Below are 22,355 nucleotides of genomic sequence, written 5' to 3'. Positions count from 1 at the left end.
AATACTCAGCTAGGGTGGTGTCTCAGGCATCACTATAATGATGCCAGGGTCCACTTTAGCATTTCCATCAGACACACCGAGCTCTCCATAAACCTAAATATAAATTTGTCAGCATCATTGCTCAGAGCAATAGACTTTGTTTAAAGAGTGCAAAAGCCCACTTGGGGTGGGCAAGAGGGGTGGTGGATGGTTCTCACAAGCACAAGACTTTGACCTGGGAGACCAGTGTTTAAGACAAACAACACCACTGATTGTGGTCCCCAAACTTTGTGACACTCAGGGTGTCACAGGTTTTTTTTATTAGTGACATTTGTAACCTTTTCCTAATCATTACCAAGTATATGTATTTTCTGTCCAAACCTAATGCAGACCCTTCTTACTGCTGACCCCTCCTGCGTCAGGATACAGTGCAAAAAATGCAGTTTCATTATAGTAAAGCTGGGGCTGCTACACAAGCAGCAAAAGTAGTGATGAGATCTTTTACCTTTGCCTTACAAATTCTAATGACTTTAGTCGAAATGGACAGTTGGGCCATATTTTTAGGGATTCCCATATGGTGTTCTTGAGACATTTTGTTCAGACCTTCATCTATGACCATAATGATCTAACCAGTTCATTGTTGAGTCCAGGTGGACGTTTGTGCCAAATTTGAAGATATTCCTTAAGACTTTCTTGAGATATCGCATTCACAAGAATGGGATGGACAGACAGAGGCATAAAAAAATGGCCCCAGCCCGAATTGTCTCGCAGGCACCAGAAATGTTGAATACCCTCATGATCAGTAAGATTTCTTTCTTTTCTATTGCTGCTCTCTGGCATTCATATTTAAGTAGTAATTGCTGATCAGTGACTCTAGGATCCTCATTGAGTGCTATCCTTTTTACTGCTCACCACCTTGGGCCTGTTAAATTGCACTACGCTAATCCCATTACATCTCCGGAGCATTCCTGCTCCCTTGTTTCCTAGCTTTCCCGAATCCTGACCACAACCCTGGCTGTGCCTGATCATAGTGATATCTGTGCTGGCGCTGTGACCCTGCCTTTGGTTGTGCTCGTGCTGTGGCTGCACTGATACTGTATCCCCCGCTCGCCCTGATTGTGGTCTTGGTCCTGGTTGCACTGATGCCGTTATCATGCCTTTGGCCACCTCCCTATCAATATACACATGAGACTCTTATCAACACCCACAATATCATCATAGAGTGTATTTGATAATTTCACACCTATCGTTATTGTAATATGACATGCGTCTGTTTCCATTATCACTGTGCCTCTCTCCCCCTCTCTCTCTTTCTCTTTCCTTTTTGCCATGATTGTATTTCATTTGTTATTTACGACATCTATGGCATGTCTGTCCGTCCTGGAAGAGGGATCCCTCATCGTCCTCTGCCGCTCTTCCTGAGGTTTCTTCCTTTTTTTTCCCCTTATTTTTTGGGAGTTTTTCCTTGAGTGGCATTGAGGGTCTAAGGGCAAAGGGATGTTTACAGCGTAGTAAAGCCCTCTAAGGGCAAACCATGTTTTGTGATAATGGGCTCTATAAATAAAATTGACTTGACTTGACTTGACTTAGAAAAACCTTCCACGAATACAGTGAAATACTTCAAGAGACTTCAGTTGCTGAATTGAGACAAATTCAGCAATGTCTTCATGAACAGCAGTGGATGTCAAAATCCTCTCTTTAGCCTCAATTACCTTCATCAGAAGTCAATTTATACAGCTTTCAGCAAAAAAAGTTCCCTTTTCTCATAGGTTAAAATCATTTCTTCAACTTCATGCTGCTCACTAAGAGGAAACAAGATTCTTGACTTTCCTGAAATGAAAAGACCACCATTTGAGCACTATAACTAATGCCTCTATGAGTCATAGAAAGCTACATTTGAACAATAACCTGAATCAAATCACAGGCATTGTATTACTCAGTCTCTTCGATATGCAGTGTAGTTTCCACAACAAAACTCCACCCACACCGTCCATCCCACACACTTCTTTCTTCCTGCCGTGCCAACTCAATCGCTAGATGAACAAGGATGCCACTACTAATGAAACTTTTTGTGGGTTTTTTTTTTCTATCTTGTATCTTTATTTTCGGTGTAGCGGGGAGACTTCAGGTACGCCGGCCTGTTCTTTGTTCCCCCACACTGACTGTCACAGATTATATCTACCTGTTTTTCCAGCTTTCTTTGATGGCAACAGTTTTCTACCTCTTCCTCCTTTAGTTGCTTCTAACTCAACAATGAACACACACATGCTTGCGCGTACACACCTCTGGCCATGTGCATGCACACGCACGGCTCTTTTCCTGGCACTCAGTTGATGCAAGGTGTAAAACAAGAGATAATGGCAGCATTTCATAAATAATGCAAAAGAAGAGCCTGGTGCCTCTGTGTGTGTGTCTGTGTGTGTAGTATGTGTTGAGTGTGTGTCCATATCATGAGAGTGAGACTGCCCTGTCAGCACTAGCACTCCTCCTCCCCAGCGCCTCCCTGACATCCAAAAGAGACCCCCAGATACAGGTTTAATCCCCTCTCCCTCCTCCTTTCTTTCTTTGCTCCACACAAACACACACTCACCTCCACACACACACACACCCATAGCTCAGACACCCTCCATCAGGTTTTAATCTCAGCAGCAGAGCTCTTGCAGCGTGCTCCTCCTTCCTCACTGGCTGGGAGAGTGAAAAAATATACAGGAGACAAATGACTCATTTTATGGTGCAGGAAAATTACTGCCTAAGAGATATTACAAGGTGTATGTATACATTTATTGTAGGAGGAGATGAGATTTAGAGCACATTTGTGTGAGAGAATAACAAATAATAGGGAGGGAGATTGTGCATGTGTGGCTGTTTTGCAAATGAGAGAGTCTTGGCTGAATAACAGTTGTTCTGCGTCCTGTGCAGATGGCTTGACATATAGCATATAGTGTACTGTATACTGTCTCACATGCCTCCAGGACACGTTCTCGCTTGAATCGATCGAAAAACAGAGGAGGAGGAGGAAGCAACAGTGAGAATGTATTGCAGCGTGCAGGATATCTGCTCCCTGTATGAGAAAAATGCACTTGAGCAGCTTCTTGGTTCATTGGCTTGGCCCGGGAGGGGAGACATTACGGGTGTGATGCAGGACCTTTTTTCGATCGCTTCTGTTCACAATAAGCTCGCTCAGGCCAGCCCAGAAGGGATGCACAGATGCTCTGCAGAAGCAAAACACAAATGAAAAAAAGATGCAATGATTCAGTTTGCAAGTAGATTTTTTTTTAAAGACAATTTTTGGGGGGCTTTTATTGCCTTTTATTGACAGGTTGGCATGTTGGCATTGTATGTTTATGCAAACTCTGGATACTTGGGGATGGTTGATGGCGTGACACCTAGGCAAGATGCCTGTGAAGCTGCAGATCACTGTTTGAGACCAACAAACAACAAAACCGGTTCTTTTTTGAACGAGTCATTGCTGGGTTTCCAGAGGCTTTTTAGCCACCATCCAACAGGTTCTCACTCTGAACTTACCATAAAGCACGGCTTTGTCAGTGCTTTAGGCAAAGCCACCTTTCGTGTCCAACCAGAACACGGCTGAGAGCGCAGTCGGAAAGAACCAGTAGTGTTGTTATTATTAGAAATACAGCAGTCGTTTCCACGTGCAACGTGCATGGTCGGCATTACGTGACAACACGGCTGGACAGAACCGGTTGCGTGTGCATGAAAGACGCTGAAGGACAGCATCAGGCAATAGCGCTGCCAGTAACCACATAAGGACCCACCCACACCCACCCTATAAGCTTTTGAAATGTCATCGGACAGAAAGGATCAAATCTTGATGGTGAAAGGAGTCATTTTGCTTGGATTGTGACACTCAAAAAAATGAATCCACTGATGTCTATGAAGGCTATGAGAGAAAGTCCTTCTGGCCCCATGGCATCACGTGTTGAATGCAGACTGTGTAAATCCACTTTTGACTACAACGTAAAATTGGCTTGAAGCCCGCCACTGTTCCCGAGGGCCTACTTCCTAAGTACAAAATGCTCCACTAAAACAAGTTCAGCTCGGCACTAATTTGCATGGGCACAGTCATTGCATCCTGAGTTTAGTGCCATCCAAGACATTTGTCATTAGTTTAAAGAAATACACCCAAGTAGGAGCAATTTTCCCCCATAGCAGAACGATAATTGATGATTCCAGACCTTTCTCTAGCACTGACACATATAGCCCTGTGTTGATAGATCTGGCTTTGCAACTCCATGCAGGAACAGGATTTTTTTTAGAAAAGTTTCTTGAAACATTAATTCATCACCTATCACTGACAGCATGTTTGGGAGGATGTGTAATTGTCTTTGGGAACTTCATTTTTGGAAGGGAACTTCCAACTTCTTTCCGAGACAGACGCTTCTCGTCCCAGTCTATTCCATCTGTGTGATGCTTTCAAAGGGGATCAAATCTCTTCAACATTGCAACAAGCTGCACCTAATTTTGTGCTTTTAGCAGTGGTAGCAACTAGCATTTGCTTCCAGTTGAAAATAGGGCCTGCATTGTCTAAGGTGCCGTTCTACCACAAGCCACCAGACACCTTCAGTGCTCCTTGGCAGAGATTCTCTGAATGAATAAACAGCAGTGTGTCTAATAGGACGCTCCAGAATGAATTAGTTTAAGATCTGATGACTGTTAAGGATATACCAGCCCATTCTCATTCCAAAGTCATCAAATTTTGCCACTTTGTCAGTGCTTATGGCAAAAGATCTTGTCGCCAACACTCATCTTTTGCGTCTGCATAATATGCCACTGGATAGCATCAACTGAGAACATGGTGGTGTTATTATTTGCCGGCGAATGGGCAGACGGCATCTGCTGCGGCAGCATGATACACGGAGGGGTTGTGTCACTTGAGAACGCATCAGGTATAAGGAGTGCGAAGGTGTCTTTAGGGGAGAGGTGGTGGATGGACTTCATGCAGTACTTTCATGCAGGAGTCTAGTGTTCGCTTACTGAAACATGTGATTTTTTTTTACACCTTACCATTTGTCTCCTTCCTCTAATCCTAACCATCCATGCCAGTATGTGTGTTTGTTGATGTCCCGGCACTGGTTGCCATGTGCTTTTGTGGCCAAAACATAACCACCTGCAGCATAATCCCACCATGTGGTTGTGTTGGCATCACGTTAGCAGCATCCCTGAATGTAAATAGCAGACGCAGAAGGATACCTAGAGCGTAATACGTAGACATGTATGTCCACAGCAAAGTGGCAACACGTCGACTCGGGATGAGAAGCATTTTGGATGTACGTAAGCATCTGTATTTGTTGCAGAGTCTTGCACAGCTTTGGTTTTAAGACTGTTTATTATCAGGACTGAAATGACGCGTCATCAGACCTAAATTCCACAATTTCTAGCAATCGCTCCATGCTGCACCTGACCTGCATCATGAAGACAACTGCAGTATTTGCATGTTAAACGGCTGCAAAAGCTGATGAACAGCAAAGATGATGGAGAAGATAATGATGATGACGATGAGTGGCACTTGTGTAAATAATGAAGATGATGATGGCGTCGGGGCTGACAGTGCGGGCGACGTTGACGATGATGAGGGGGAAGTGGATGAAAATGGATGAAACAGCCCTGACAGCGGCTGCAGGTGATATCTTGAGTTTTCAGCCGGCGGCGGCACTTCCACCACTCTCTCTTTCTTAACATCACGCTCTCATCTCCCCAATCTGCAGACGAGGGGAATTGTCCCATCACTTCTGCTGAGTGGGCAGCCGTTTCAAAGTATCAATTGGACACGTGTCAGAGGAAAGTTTTGCTGCCAAAGCAGCACCTTTCAGAACATATGAGCCCTCGCGAATAAATGAATCGTCCCCTCTGTCTTCCCTTTCCCTCCTCGCTCGTCTCGTTCTCTTCATTCCCTTGCGCCACAGAGGAAGGAGGAGTGCTACTACGAACAGTTTGAGTGATGAGAGAGATAAGTGGCAGAGATGCTTTGGAAGTGGGGACGCGGCGCTTGCAGGAGAGTGTGTGTATGTGTGCGAGTGTGTATAGGTGTGTGTTCGGGAGAGAGAAGATGAAAGACTAGAGGTGACAGATGTCAGTAGCCTGACGATGAGGAACATGATAAGCAGCCTTCCTGTCATTCAGATGTACAGACCATGACATCCATCTAGCGAGCAGTTCAAACCGCGCCGTTGTTTGTACAAGCAGAGTCCAGCGTGTCTGCCTAAAAACTGAGGACAGACAGGCATGAAACCACCAGCAACTCGCCTGCTTTGCTGCGGAAATAAACTTTTCAAAAGGCTTTTCTTTCATTCGCAGATATATTTCTTCTTTTTTTTCCATTTAGTTCTGCAAAAGCAAATTCAGAAAGAGTCATGGAGATAAATGGAATTCAAAAGGAACCTTGTAGCGCATTCTTTTCCCGCGACTGCTAGATTAGGAGGTCGGGACCTGTTCATTTTGGCTCCTTTCTGTTTCTGCTGAGGCAGGATAGTGCTGTTTCTGAGCCAAATTAATCATCAGGGAACCGCAGAGCACAATATGGCATTTACAGGAGCTTTTTAATGCTCGCACAACAGGAACTGATGTGTATTTTGGAGTAGTACATCAAAATACTGAGGTGGCAACATGATATCCAGTGACAGCCACCGCAGCTGCAGTAACATTAAGCCTTTATGCATGCGTGTCAGATATTATCACATTGTCCTTTGAGTAAATCAATATGATAAACAGTGGCTTTCATGAATGTAATGGAAACTGCTAAAGGTTGGTTTAAATATAACTGCTGTGTGAAATCAATGACACAGGGAGCAAATGCTTCAATTTGATTGGCGCATGTGAGAGAATGTAAATTGGACAACAAATCAAAGGTGTCGTCTCATTTGCCCCTAGCTCAATGACTTTGGCCTGCACTGGAGAGTCATGATGTGGGTCACAGCATGGCATTATATAAAACTGGATAATGGCACACCATTTAAATAATGAGTGGTCAAAATGTAGGTCAAAAATGAACAAAGGTTAACTTTGATCTGCAAGTATGCTGGAGAAATCGCTGACACAGAGACTGATTGCAGAGCTTCCCAGAAATGCTATGAACAATAAAGACTGCATTCAAAAGGAGAGACTTCTTTATTTATTAAAATTCTTATATCTACACATGGTAACTAAGTATGGCTAAAATCTGGGAAAAATCGCGATGATGGCAAACTATGGTTAAGGTTAACATTAACGTAAGATTAACAATTTAACATAAGAAAAAACATATGGGGCAACTTACCACAAAATGTCCCACAAACTGCAAAAAAAAAATAGATGAAAACATAATTTTCTTGTTTTTTGATTATTAATATTAATAATCAAAAAACAAGAAAATTATGTTAGAAAAATATATATGAGATTATTATTATTTAAGCATTTTCTTGAAGTCATTTAGGATTTTGTTTGTTTTTTTACTTCTTTTTCCCCTTTCTTTAAGGTGATTTTCTTTTAAGTTTTTACAAATTTGGGCCATTTCTTGTTGCTCCTCACCCTCTTCCCATGTTTTTGAAAGACTTTACTTCTACTCTGAGGGAACTCTCTGGACCATTTGCTGGCTGTATGTCACTCTTGCAGAACATTATTACGACGATATCACGGAAGCTTTTGTGAAGTTGAACGGATGGTACATTGGTGAAGTCAGTGTCACTGATGCATGGCGCTGCCAGGGTTAAAAGAGACAAACTGTGACTGGCTGTAGCAGAAAGCAGATCATCATCGGGCATGAGAGTCCTGCGAGACAGAGTCTGGGCTTTTTTGAGATGCGTTCACAAGTAGTTGTTATTCGTTGTAAATCTTTACAACAATTCACCAAAAAAAAGCGGGCATGTCTTATTGCATGATCCAAATCTTCATCAAAACCATGCTAATTTTTAGCTTGAAGGTTGTTGTTTCCTGCAGAGGAGGGGATTTTGAAATGATAACACGCAGATAGTAGAAAGGAAGGAGAATGTCAATCTAAATAGCTGTCCAAAGACAGATATACAGCCATAGTCTGCGTCCTGTGTGTCAGACTAGTCCCTGCGAAATGCTTATCTATCACAACAACTACTACTGTAAGGGTTTCCATTATTACAACCTTCCTTATTCTGTTACTGCTCAAGCAATTAGAAAGGCTGTGTTCTGTTAGTTATATGGATTTGATCTCATAGTAATAAAACCACCACAGAATATGGAATGAGGTCACTACTGCATATATTTTGAGATGGAAATGGAAAATGTGCTGTAGTACTCCTCTTGACATGACAGAAAAGTTTTTTGAACCTCCAAATGATTTCACTAGTTGTCTGGCACAGTTTCTTTACAACGCAGCTTGAATTTGCGGAAAAGGTGAACTTAATCAATACTATGCATATCTGACATGGACTACTTTGTCCCAACTCACCACGTGCTGCTTTAAATACAATCCTAGTTCCAGTGTTGTCACTTTCTTTGCTTTTTACCATGAAACTCAGCAGTAGAAGCAGTGTAATGCAGTGAGAATGGATGCCTGAGGAACGGGTGAGTGCACATAGTTTTTATCTTAAACCTTAAACTCCTCAACTCTTTGTTGTTCACTTCTTGACTCACTGTTGCTGCTGACATTTCTAACAGGGTGACCTTAAGCCAGGAGGAATGTAGTAGTAAAATATATATTTTTTAGTTAATAATTGGCCAGACATCTTCATATGAGTTTAATTATGCATAATTAGGGTTACAGACTGGAATGCCATTTCTGAACCCTGCTGAGCAGAACAGCGCAGAGTCTGCAGTCATGCCAGTGGCTCTGTGAGGCTATTTAGGCAGAGCGATGCCTTGCGCTGAACTTCACTTTGCTCACAGTGATGACATGCTGAAGATTAGCAGGTTGAGCATGATCATCATCTCAGTTTAGTGTGTTAGCATGATTACATTTGCTAATTAACATTAAAGGGATACTTGGCTGACTTTTCATCGAGCTTTGCATCAAAACAATGTTGGTAGTAAGTGTAAATGAACTGCGGTAACCTTCCCTCCATCTCACCAGTCCCTAGATTAAATGGACCAGTTTGCGTTACGTCACCTACCAGCATTTATTAGTCTCCTGCAGTGCAGTGCATTCTGGTAGTTGTGGGTTTCCTACCCTTTGAGCAAAAGCAAAAGCCACAGTCATTTTTCTGTTATCTCTGTATGTGTAGCACCAATGACAAAAATATGTTCAACTTTCTACTGCATAGACAGCCTTGTTTTATTAACAGACCCTCTTCCCCATGGTGAAATACTTCTATAAAGAAGGGAAATACTTAAGTGAAATAAGCGAAAGACTTCTTTTTTATGTTATTATTATTATTTTTTTTGCGTTTATTAGACAGGACAGAAGATTGATAGCATGAAAGGGGGAGAGCGAGGGGATGACATGCAGCAAAGGGCTGTGAGCTGGAATCGAACCCACGGCCACTGCAGCAAGGACATTGCCTTCATTTATGGGGCGCCTGCTTTATCCACTGAGCCACCCGACGCCCCTGAAAGACTTCTTTGAAGAAGTATTATTTCTTCTTTATACTTATTTTTAAAAAGTATTTCATTGCCAAGTTTTTCAAATATAAAGACAGTCCTCACATAAAACTATGATGTCTCTGCAGTAAAAAGATTTAAATGCTCTGGAAATTGATGCTACTTGAGTTGAGGAAACAGACAAAAAGGACCCTTTTGCTCAAGAGGCAGAATACCTACAACTACCAGAAAGCATCACGCCTTACCAGACGCTCCTGCTGGTGGTTAACTTAATTACAGTTAAACAGTAAGCTAAAACATGTTTCTGAAAACATCTGAGGCAAGAAATATGCAACAGAATCTTGTTTTATATTTGGTCAGTTTTGCTCAGTTTTACTGTTTTTTTCTGTGTTTTTTCAGCCTCATTTCACTGTGCAGAAAGCTGTATGGCACCCACATCTTGTTCACAAACTTTAACTTTTATGGCTAAACAGGGCATTAAAATATGTTTCTGAAAACATTTTAGGAGAGAAATAGTCAGTGCAGTCACAGAACCCCTAATAATATTTGATCAGCACTGCCTAGTTTTACTGTTTGGTTGGATTTCGGTCCAGCTTTTAGAGAGAAAGAGACGCGGGTAAGCCTCTTGATCCAGTTCTGTACTTTTTGTGTCAAAGGGGGCAGGCAGTGAGAAAACTCAGAAGTACAGCCTGCAGTTATGTAATTTTAAGCAGGAGAAGAAGGATATCTAGGCACTGGTTAGATGGAGGGAAGTTCACCACAATTCATCTACACATGCTACCCACTGTTTTGATATAAAATCAGCTGAAAATGGGTGAAGTATCCCTTATTAGGTGTGACCAAAGTCATTAGGACACATTGTCAATGAATGTTTGTCTCAACTTTTTCGGTTTGGACCAAAGTAGAGGTCTGACAAACTGATGTGGTTATCCACAGAGCCATGCTGCTAGCATGGCTAAGATTATCAGTTATTAACATAAAAACAGGATTTTGAGGCTCTCAGTGGCATGAGGCCAGAGCATCCACCGTTCAGCCACTGTTCTGCAACCAACTGTGTTCCAGAGGCACAACTGCAGCGAAATGGCAGTCCGCCCTATACTGTGACAGTGAGTTTGCGACTCACTAAGCGTTAAATAAAAACAATAAGAACACCTAGACAGGTACGAGGAGAGGTTCATCAGGGCGTTTGAAACCATGATTGTCCCCGCGTAAAATACTGCGAGTCAATATGTTCATCTCCTCGATGGATGAAATGAAGTCACGCATTCATGCCCTGCACTGTCGCCTCACCTCTCGCAGGAGAGAGAAATGTTCTGACTTTCATTAACTCACACACACAAATACACAAACACACACACAAACAAACACAGTGAACTCAATAAGAAGATTACGATGGCTCATTTTCTGTCTCAACTCAGGGGGAAGATTACCAGATTCCCATAGCAAATTAGCTCAAATGAATGGTTCATTATCAGTGTGAAACATGGTGGTAGTGGGATGTGATCATTACGGTCGCTCTTGGTTGGCTTGATTAATCATGTAATCACTGAGACGAGCTCAGATTGCACTACATACCGCAATGGTGTGGAGCGCAATCTGTGATGCATGAATGTAGATTCACTAACCTGCTTCCAGCCAGGAGATACATTTTTAATGATTTGTTTGTTTCTGACTGTAAATAGCAAAAAACAAACTGGATGCTTTTGCAAAAAAAAAAAAAAAAAAAAAATCCCCTGCAGATATGTTTTCCCATCCCCGCATGGCTGTCAACAGCCGTCATCAGCTTCTTCCTCTGTCTCCCTGTCTCCCTTTCTCCCCATCTCATCTCTCTCAGGTGTTTATTTACAACACAAAGACGGAGCTTTAATGATGCCTCAGGGTTGTCAATATAATCAGAGAGCGATCCTCTTTGTCTACGCGAGCTGTCAGAAAACAAAGGCCTACAAGTTACAGTTACAGCGTCTGCAACATGAACTGGCACCCACGCCGAAGCTCTCTTTTCACCACGTTACCGGGACAAAGATACGAACAAAAGCTCTGTCAACACAGTCTGACATCGTCTTTGGTTAGATCCTTCTGTGTGTAGCGTGTTTACATCTGCTAACAGCCATCTCTTTTTCACAAGCCTCTCCGAAGTGGCCCTAATGATCGCTGCTGATGACAGATTTCGGTGCATTGTGGGAAATGGCTTGGAAAGATCAGCCAACTTTGGAGTAAAAATAGACACTCATTCCTTGATGCTATTTTAGTATTTTTGTTGTGAATAATTAAATCTTTGAGTTTGGCGGTGCGTGCGCACAAGCGTGTGTGTGTGTGTGTGTGTGTGTGTGTGTGTGTGATGGTAATTACTGGCATTCACGTAGGGGAGCATCTCTCATTACAGTGAACAGGCTCGCCGAGAGGACAAGGTCAAGGCTCAATTTATCATCGTTTGCTACTCAGGGTTCAGTGTGTTAGCAGCCACTGTAGCGGAAGTGAAGACACTCAGAATATGAAAATCTCTGTGCCTCCTACGCAAGGTAAAAACAAGATGGGAGCAGCTTCATTTCACACACCATCATGAGAGACCAAGCGGCACTTTGAGTGTATTTTTTCACTTTGAATTAAAGTCAAGCTGAAATTTGATTTCTACACACCTTTGTGTGAGGAAATTTGAACAAAAATCACACTCCCACTGCATCATTTTCCATTTTTTAAACTATTGTAGTGTTAGGGTTAATTGTCTAAGGCTCAGGCCTCTAGGGGTGAACATTTCCTATGTCAGTGTTTGGTACTTTGAAGTTGGTGTTGCTGTGAGTCAGTGTCCTGTCAGTTTCCATGGGGTGCTACAGATTGGATTGTATCAAAACCCTTGGCTACGAACATTTTTCAACAAGCACATAGCGTTGGTTGTGTACTGTTGGCAATTTAAGTTGACTGTCCCTTTACAACATTTGAGGGTCTTTTTTATAACATTGCTACTACATTTGTTTTTTACTTGGAAAGTGAAGGCTAGCAAGCTAGGCTATATACCTCCCTGCACAGCAAGTGTAAGCTAGTTAGCCTAGCTTGCTTATGTCAGCACAGATTCTCACTTGATGCTACTTTTTGATATTTTAACTCCTGCTGAGTAGGGCTGGGTGATATGGTTTTAAAACAATATCACGGTATTTTTAGGCTATATTATGATACGCAATATGTTTCTCAATATTTTGAAATCTCCCCTAAACTACTGTAAACCACTAAAATACAAAATTATTGAATGAAGTATAGTTACAAATAAACCAGGTACTGCCATGAAATAAAGTTACATAAAATACTTTCATAATAAAGTTGAATAAAATCCTGTTATAATGTTAAATAAAGTACTGTTACAGTAAATTTAAATAAAGTATTATTATAATTTTATAAAATCAAAGGGGTACCCATAGTGCTTTTATTTTGAAGGACCCGGCTTGTGTCAGGCCGGAGGTGTTGCTGTTTTTGATTGAAATGTTTAATCTTTTAGTCAACAGCTGGACGTTGATGTTAGCAGAAAGATAAACTGTAACCGCAGTGTGAGGATTCATCCACTATGAGCTTGAAACAAACTAACAGCTCTCCAGTCAGAGATTGTAAAGATTTCCAAGTCTCAGTGGTGCTCTGTGGTCGCAAATTGTGACTAAAAAGTCACGATGGGAGCTCTGCAGACAGAGTAAAACGAGGCCTCACTTTCTTACACTACCACTACTACCATTCATTTACGCTGTTACCACAGCGCCGTTAAATGTGACGATTTATCGCTCGATGTCAGTGTCTTGTGGTGAATCCCCACATTCAGTATCGCTTTCCATCTCCTCCATGTTCGTTTGTTTTGGTGCCGTGCATTATGTAAACCCAGGTATGAGGGAATTCTGGGAGGTGATAGTCCAAGATTTCACAGAGAAATTGTGGGTTCAAAAGTTCTGGATGATCTGCTCAACTTTTGAAGAGTTTTGCGATGCAGTAAGACCTCTTGAAGTGCCTGTTGCATCATGCCCAAGGGAACCAGTTCCCACAGACAAGTGCTGAGTCATAACATCATGTGACCTAGAAAAGACAAAAAAGTGTTTCCATTGCAGTTTTGCAAAATATGGCTTTTTTGAATCGCCTGAAATACCTCCTCATGCATGTGTAAAAACTTTTTGGGGATATGTGGAAGCTTTTTTTTCTAAATTGACATGTTTCCATTAGGTGTATTTCATATTCGCAATTACACTTTGTGCAGTTTTAGGGTTAATGGAAACCTGCCTACATAGATAGACTGCCTGATAGAGACATTAGACGCTATCATCGTAGAAAATACAATTTTAACCAAATAATTACATGAACACATTTCAAAACAAGGATATACATGCTGATTTATTGGCAAAAAAAAAATCAGATTTATTTCCATTTTCAGTCTGACTTCAAAGGAGAGTTTGTTTGCATTACTCAAAAATGACATGTTGAAAAACTACACACGGATCAACTGCCATCTCTTCGTGTAAAAGAAAAACAAAATCTCTCTCCACCTCTCTGAAAGTTTTCTCCCCTCCAGTGCCCATATCTTCATTAATGACCAGATGCCTGCTGATGGATCCAGCAGGGCTCTTCTGGGCATCTCCAGTCTCCAAACCGTTTCAGACCACGTCGCTCTGCCTACGCATCACACAGCTTCCATCAAATCAAAACCTGAGTTAAGACAAATATGTGACAGTATGCGATAATTGGAACTAATTGGACAACATTATACATTCAGATGTGCTGTTTACTTCCCATGTTTCGACACATCAACAACTTGTCATGTGGCCGCCGTCTGATATTGGTGCAAATGAGCTCATTTCAGCAGCGTGTTAACGACAAAAGCAACAGAACAGGAAAGGCAAAGTCAAAACTGCATTTCCGTTTTGCAACTATTCCAGAAAGTTCCCTAATTAGGCCTATAGGTGGTTAATAAATCAAAAGAGAGCACGAGCAAGGAGGCGCTGTGTTGGAAATCTCAGATCTCCTATGAATAAATGATGAAATATGAGACAGACAGAGCAATTATTAGCTTTCTTAAACATCGTTTACACACCAAACAGGCTCTACATAATGCATGGAGCTGTTTTTAATGGCACAGATCAAAGAGAATCAAAGCCCCAGCGGTGCCACTGTTAAACTGACTGCAATTAAATAAATCATAAACAAAGAACAGTCATGTAGCAGTCCATGGGCGTCTCGGAGTGTGTCCCCAGTGAAAGACACTCATAATAAGTGTGTGATTGGATCACGTTGCTCCCTCTGGATGGCAGCTTGAGAGTTGTAAATATTATGAAAACTCATTTGGAATAAAGAATATCATCAGGCGGTTCAATCACGTCGGCATTATTATGCCTATATTGCATCCGCATTATCCGGCCACAAGACGGGCGCGGATTCAATCACAGCCCGGCAGCCATTTTGTGTCAGTCAGTCAAACAAGTAAATTGCTTGTATGGCAATCAGCTCGCTCGGCTGCCAGCGAGCACTGACAGTGCCGTGATTACTCTCTCTGCTCATTCGTTTCTAATGCCTCGCCGTTTTACTGTCACCACGCTAACACCAATCACCAGAGATGGCAAAGATCAAGTGTGTGTGAGCGTACTCGTGCGTGTGTGTGAGCGCGGTGAATCAGAGCATTCTAAATTCAACACCTTTGACCCCGTCATTCTGCAACAGAGGTGATGCTGATAACGAAACCAAACACCGTCACTAAGCTGTCTTTTTCTGCACGCACTGTGTGTGTGTGTGCATGCGTGTTTGGGTGTGTGTGTGTGTGTGTGTGTGTGTGTGTGTGTGTGTGTGTGTGTGTGTGTGTGTGTGTGTGTGGGTGTGAGTGTGAGAGAGAGATGACAGTTGAGGGATTTAGGGAACAGTGGGTGAGAGAAAGGAGCCAAGTTGCGCGTTTTAAGCTGTGTGTTGGCAAGTGTGTGTGTGTTGGGCTTCCGATATTAGGACATGGTTTGAGAGTTGATAGGGCTTGAGATTACAACAGAGCTTTCAATTTTCTATTTTCTAAAGCACCCCCCTCTCCCTCACACACACACACCCCTTACACACCACCCTGATTATTTTCCACTCTAGCAGCATGAGCCCAGACTGAAACACATACAGTAGCAGACAGGTCGCACCCAGAGTCTCCAGATCTGACAACATCTCAGATACACGAGCAAGACGTCGGAGTAGCAGGATTCTTCCTTTGTGATTCAAAGGTTGGCTTATTGTTTTGTTTTTTTGACATCATTCAAAAACGGGGGACAAAAACAAAGAATGTGCGTGATGAGCCTTGCAACATTCTGCCTCTAAACATCATTATATTTTACAGCAGACTGTGACAAATGCTGTGTGACTGTGACGAACAAATCATGCTGGGCTTCAGGGAAAAACATGTTGAGTAAATGTGGAGGAGAAAACGCAGCAGTGGAGATACAGGACGGCCACATGCAGAATGTCTTTAAAAATTTACTGCAGACTATTACTTATATATAATATTGATAAGTGAACCATAGAGTACATACTGTATATAAGATGTATACATTAAACATGCATATATCCTGGATACTTGGGGATCATAGAAAGTAGACTGTTCCCATATGGAGCTCCTTGAATATATATCTTTTACACAAGGCCATAGGCTTCATTTCATCATTGATGGGGTCACACGTGAAGTCTGGAGGTCCTCTCCCAGGAAGTTTTTAGCATCACGCACTTTACGTCCTGCCTTTTATGGTGGAAATATCTTCATGTAAAGTCAAGCATAATTCAGGGACCAAATAACTATTCATAATATGAAATAAAATGGAATTGCAGTGAGGCTCATAGGTATTCTGTTTTGCAGAAACAACCTTTCTCTTTTTATTGCTATTTCTGCTGATTTGCTCTTCTGTCCTCTTTTGTGTCTTGGCAGCCCATTCCTATTCCAAAGTTGTCAAATATCACCTCTTTGACAGTGCTTTTGGTGTACAATCCTGATACCAAAAGCCACCTTTTCCATCCATATGATACACCACCGGACACCATCAGCTGAGAACGCTGCTGGATGTTGTTTTGATTAGGTAACAGGGGCATGGATGATTAGGATAAGGGGCACCTGGTAAGAGAAAAACAACATCACTTTAGCTCTATCTGCTAAGTTAGGCTAAATGTTAGCTCTACCTGTGGCAAGCTGCCTTTTAGTCTGCTTAGCTTAACAGGTAGAGCTAACGTTACCACAAGTCCTGTAACATCTATTTTTTTTTTTACACATATTTATTTCCCATTAAATAGACCCAACAGAGGTTTAATATGTATTGAGTAATTCCCACACCCCATGACATCACAGTTGAGAGGTTCTGCTGATTGGTTGGTTGTAATGTGAATCTGGACAAACAAGTTAGTCATTGATCCAGGGAAACACTTACTTGGTGATGTCAAATCATCTTTCAGACGGGAAGCAAACACCAGACTCCCCCATGAAAGTTCAGGTTTTGTTGGACCCATCCACTGCATCTCTCACCCACCCTATAGGGGCCCTTATGCTCCTTATATTGAGTTGTTACCAGCAGAGGTCCTCAGGTAACGCTGCCCGTCCGCATTTGATGCTGCCACAGCAGGTGTCACTGGAATAGTTCTGATCGATGGATTCTCAGCTGATGCCGTCCAGAAGTGTATTATGCAGACGAGAAATGTGCGATTTGGCTTTGGGATCTTACACCTAAAGTACTGGCAAAGCGGCGGTATTTGACGACTTCAGAATGAGAACTGGCAACACAGAGTCAACACATGTCGAAGGATGCACATTGTTGATGGCCAAACCAATTGGCGATATTGCGTTATAGGAACCAAATCTGTGAACTGTTTACCAAATACATTGACTGTGATGGAACTGCTATAACACAGTGTTATTTCTGGGGACAAGTAGTTGCAGGTTATTAGTGTTCCGACTGTCCCTGCCAAATTCTACACCAGGAACAGTCAACTTGCTTTTCCCGGAGGCCACTTTTGCAAATGAGAGAGGGCCAGAGGCCAGTTAACAAACAAACATTAATATTTAATATATATATATAACATGCTATACCAGTTGACAACAATGCACAGTGCTGTATTTTCTGCTTACAAACATATAGTTTTGATGGTGCTGTGAGACAAAGAAGACAGAAGAGCTAATAAACAGTGCGTTACTACAAATTTCACTAGTATTGATGCACAGAGCAGCTCCCTTGGATTTTGCTGTCGGACTTGGTTGGAGTTGGTCGGAAATCTGACTTCAGAGGGCATTCCAGTTAAAGTTTATGACTTATCAGTGCAAATGGAATACACTATTAGCAGCTGAAGCCACATTTTCCCCTGAGGAGCTGGTGTCACCTAGAAATGATTACTGGATGTTAAATTGTGGACTGACCACACATATGGTTCCAAGTCAGTGTTTCTTGATGTCTGCTGCATGTGTAAATAAGCAACTGTTTTCTCTCATGTTCACCACAGTAACTTTGATAAAATAATACATTAGTAATATTCAGTAATAACAACTAAGGTAATAATATGACAATTTTTTTTTCACAGCATGGTCTGCTGCCCTTTAGTGGCCAAAAAAACATTTAACACTGCTTTAAATACAATATGTGTATCTTTGCTACACTCATATTGTTTATGTGGAGTCAGGTGAGATTCGTTCATTCATTCATTATCCATAATTGTTTCTCCTTTTCACTGTTCTGGTAAGGCTGGATCCTATTCCAGCTGACATTGGGCAAGAGGCTTGGCACATCCTGGACAGGTCGCCAGACTTTCACAGGGCGGAGAACCCAGAGGAAACCCACACTGACACAGGAAGGGCATGAAAACACCACAAAGAAGGGACCCCGACTGTGGGTTTGAACCCAGAGCCCTTTTGCTGTGAGGCAACAGTGCCGCCTTGATTCTGGTAAGTTCCTGGTAATTGATTTATGCTTTTTTTATCCCATGCAAATGCTGACAGATTTAATCACAGCTTTTAAAATAACACACGATTGAGCTTAAGCGGTGCTGCCATTCGGCTAACATTTCTTCTGTGCTGAGATAATGCGATAACTCAACATGGTGTTAAGCAGAAGGATGATTTAAGTGCTACAAGGAGCAACAGACAGACCTCAACAAACTGTGTTAACTCCCAACCTTTAGCCAAAACTCGCAGTGCAGTTGATAAACTAAATGTTGTTATTTTGGCTTGTTTTCATCACCTTTCCATTCTTGCGAGGACACTGGAAAGCTAATAAGGACAAAAAAAAAAAATAGATGTACACACACACACACACACACACAGCTACTGTACCCTGCAGCTCTAAAAGAAAGAGCAATCAGGGGTGATACATTGGCAAATGTCAAACAAGGATTAATGGATTAATAACATTGTTAAGTATCCTCCGAGTAGTGTCTTGGTAGAAGTTTCCGATTTTTTTTTCGGCCCTCCCTCCGTCCTCTCTCTTCTTCACTACACTAATAAGGAGTGTGAAGGGAGCTGGGGACGTTAAGAACCAATCTCACAGACAAAAAACACTCGGCAGAATTTAATCTCTCCGTCCTCTTTCTGTCTCTATCTGACAGCAGCACTCTCCAGCTTCCGTGTGTGTGAGTGTGAGTGTGTGTGTGTGTGTGTGTGTGTGTGTGTGTGTGTGTGTGAGAGAGAGAGAGAGAGAGAGAGAGAGAGAGAGATGCTGGTGTGTTCTCCAGCCTGGGTTATTGGGGCTTCCATTAAGCCACACTCAGTGTAATCAGCAGAGAATTATGGGCGCCAGGGGCAAAAATACTCTGTAAGTCTTTTCTAGGTCTGTGTAAGTATATTAATGTGTATGCATGTGTGCATGTGTGTGTGTGTGTGTGTGTGTGTGTGTGTGTGTGTGTGTGTGTGTGTGTGTGTGTGTAGATATTAAGTGTTAGTATGCAAGTTTACAGAGACCCATGCATCCACTTCAGTGAGGTTAAAAAAGGACATTTTATCCAAATTAAGAATTCATTTTGACACAGAGTGGACCTCGAGCGGAAGCCTCCCTCGAACACACTTTGGCCTGGCCAATTAAAAACTCCCAGGGCTAATAGGGCTGCTGCAGCTTGTCAAATGATTATCTAGAAAGTGCCTCAGTGAGATACTTCCGATGAAATGCATGGGTGGCAATTCAGCCAGTGCCAAAGTGGCAGTCGCTTGTTAAAGTCTCTCCAGCACCAGATATTGTTTTTTTTCTCTCCACTTTCACATTTTATAGCTATTCCCCACAACTCCAGATGCCATTTTACTCACTTCCAGCAAAAGAAATTTTATCAACTCTGAGAAAAAACTCTGAGAGGACCTTTCTCAACCTCACGTCTTGCCTTAAATCAGCTGCAATATTGCTGACGGGACATTCTGCAAGCGAATATGTGAGTGAGTTATTCCTCCCCTGAATTCTATTAGCAGCTCCCTACTTAGAAAGGTCAGCCTTAATTTCCACAGGGAGAGATAATTACACGGGATTCCAGCTTCTCCTGCGGCCTACTCACCACAAACATCCGCCTCTACGGAGGTTCGCTTCACTGTATGCTTTTGACGTCATGCTAATCAGCTCAGTTTGAACACAAAGTTTAGATTTCCGTGTCTCTTTCACTCACTGCATTCACCTCGTTTTGATTTGATCCATCCCTATTTCCCCATTTTAACAGTGTAACTTTAAGAGAGAAGCCAGATGACAATGATGATTGGAACTACAACTGCATGATGATTGCCTGATGATTACAAGTATGCCATTTGCATTCAGGAGCTCGCCGCTCCATGGAAAGACGGCTCAGCACCTCAATCACTGGAGCCGTATGCCCATAATAAATACATGACAGGCCGTTAAGACAGAAAACCGGAGCCATGTCTTTTGCATACCAAACATGTGGAGGAGATGGAGAGCTGCGAGGGAATGATACACTGTAGTTTGGGGAGCTCGCGCTGGTGTATAACTCAACTCTCTTCACTCATCCACTGGGAAATTAACTGTGGCGAAGCAGCATTACATGAATTACCAGGGTAATCCTGTACTGACACTGCCCTAATCTGCACAGGGATATACGGGATCAAATCTCAGCTTGCATATTTCACTCTGTGTATAACAATACTGGCAGGTGGTTCAAGGAAATAGCAAAGCAATATACCCCAGTGTGACAGGCAGGTGAAGAAGTCACAGTTTGGTGAAACAAGACAAAGACTGCAGATACATTAGTGACTCTGTAAGGCTGTACTTAGGCTCATCAGCGACAGGAGCTAAAAGCAAATGTCCGTGTGTTCACAAATATAATGCTACCATGCTGATTCTAAGCAGTTAGTGTTTACCATGATCACAATCTCACTTTAGTGTGCCAGCAGTCCTGTGCAAAGAGTTACACTCAGAACATTTACGTGATGTTAGAAAAAGTCAAATGATTGTGTTACAGCTGAAGCTATTCCATACATAAAAACATGTTATTCCAACGGACATTGTTCTAAGTTGAGTTTCTTTCTAGACAGGTGCGATTAGGGGTTGATTAACTCTTTTATGCATATGCCTCAAATTGACATGAACTTACCTAGGTGTTCTGCAAATGTTCCATAGTCCCTGTGCTGGGCTTTAAACCCAGAAGACGAACAGCATATAGTCCAGCAGGACAACTGGACATCAATTCAAAATGGCTGCCAAACAAACCCCAGGAGCCATGAGTTGAACTAGGCAACAAGGCAAATTCTTAACAAGACAGCATTAGGGTCCTAAAAAACAGGTTTCAAATAAATGTCATTCGGGTACATGGGAACCTACTTCTCCTAATCGACTAATAAATTAAAATAGGTCAACCAGAGGAAGGTCTAATAGCAACAAGCTGAAAGCAGGCATAATGCCACTTACTATGGTGGAGTCAGACATACTTTTGTTAATACACTGATTCTCCCCCGGTACAGTAGTCCAGTTAAATGACCTAATCGAGCTATAACAATGGTTTAACTTAACTGTGCGTGTAAATGTACTTACTCTTAAAGACTGCTTATGTTTATAAGGTGACCTTTACCTCGGAAGAACTTAAATAATAGCAAAATATCTCTTATAGTTTGAAAGGAGGACCTGCAGAGACCTTAACATTCCTGTCCACATTCTTCCAGTAAAAAACTAATTTAATGTCTTATTAATTCTAGTCAGTATTCTCATAAGAAGACTCTGTTGAACAGCAGGCAAAGATAAGGCAGTAAAGGACAGACGCAAACACAATACTGATCTATCCGAAAATATCAGATAAGAAAAAAAGTGGTGAATTTACAAGTATTTTTTTATTAGAGTGCTATTAATTTTTAAGGCATGATGACTAATTCCATTATGTTATTTGTTATATTGATATAAATAAACATAGGAAATAGCATTCACATGTTCAAATATACATTTGGGATGCCCCCTGAAAGTCAATTTTGTTCTGATCCATCTGGCAGATGTTGAGATATTTTACAGATTAAGTAAAAACTTTTACGTGCAATTAGAAATGACAGAGCATCACTCTCGGAGCATTCATCCTCTAGGGACAATGAATGTCTGCATAAATGTTCAAGGCATTCTATCAAGTAGTTGTTTAGATATTCACTGATTCACTGTGATGTTATTTTGAAAAGTTAAGAAATCACCATAGTTATTGTAAATCACCCTCTGGGAATCATGAGTGTCTGTACAAAATATCATAGTAGTCCATTCAATAGGTGTTAAGACATTTTACTAAAAAAGCAGCAACCTCACTATATGGGTGGGCGATAAATTGAATATACTCGAGGAATCACCGCTTGTTCCACATCGAATATATAAAATGACTATCTTGAACATCGAGTATTAATTTGCACGTTGCTTTAATTAGCTACGGGCGTTTGGGTTCCCTCGCTCTCTCTTTAG

General features: G+C 41.8%; 1 long non-coding RNA gene across 1 annotated transcript in view; it reads left to right on the top strand.

The window, feature by feature from the left end:
* The window catches only part of LOC148186585 (uncharacterized), a 71,172-nt gene extending 50,330 nt beyond the window's left edge, over positions 1 to 20,842 (top strand). Inside the window, exons 4-5 of the long non-coding RNA XR_015779440.1 lie at positions 18,185 to 18,385; positions 20,134 to 20,842. This is a non-coding gene — a long non-coding RNA (uncharacterized LOC148186585). The remainder of the gene's footprint in view (positions 1 to 18,184; positions 18,386 to 20,133) is intronic.
* The last annotated feature ends 1,513 nt before the right edge of the window (positions 20,843 to 22,355 follow it).

This window comes from Plectropomus leopardus, chromosome 17 (assembly GCF_026936395.1).
Source record: "Plectropomus leopardus strain MGB_pleo_1.0 chromosome 17, ASM2693639v1, whole genome shotgun sequence".
Lineage (NCBI taxonomy): Eukaryota > Metazoa > Chordata > Actinopteri > Perciformes > Serranidae > Plectropomus > Plectropomus leopardus.
Note: the sequence above shows the minus strand (reverse complement) of the source record. Positions and strands in the feature narration are given on the sequence as shown.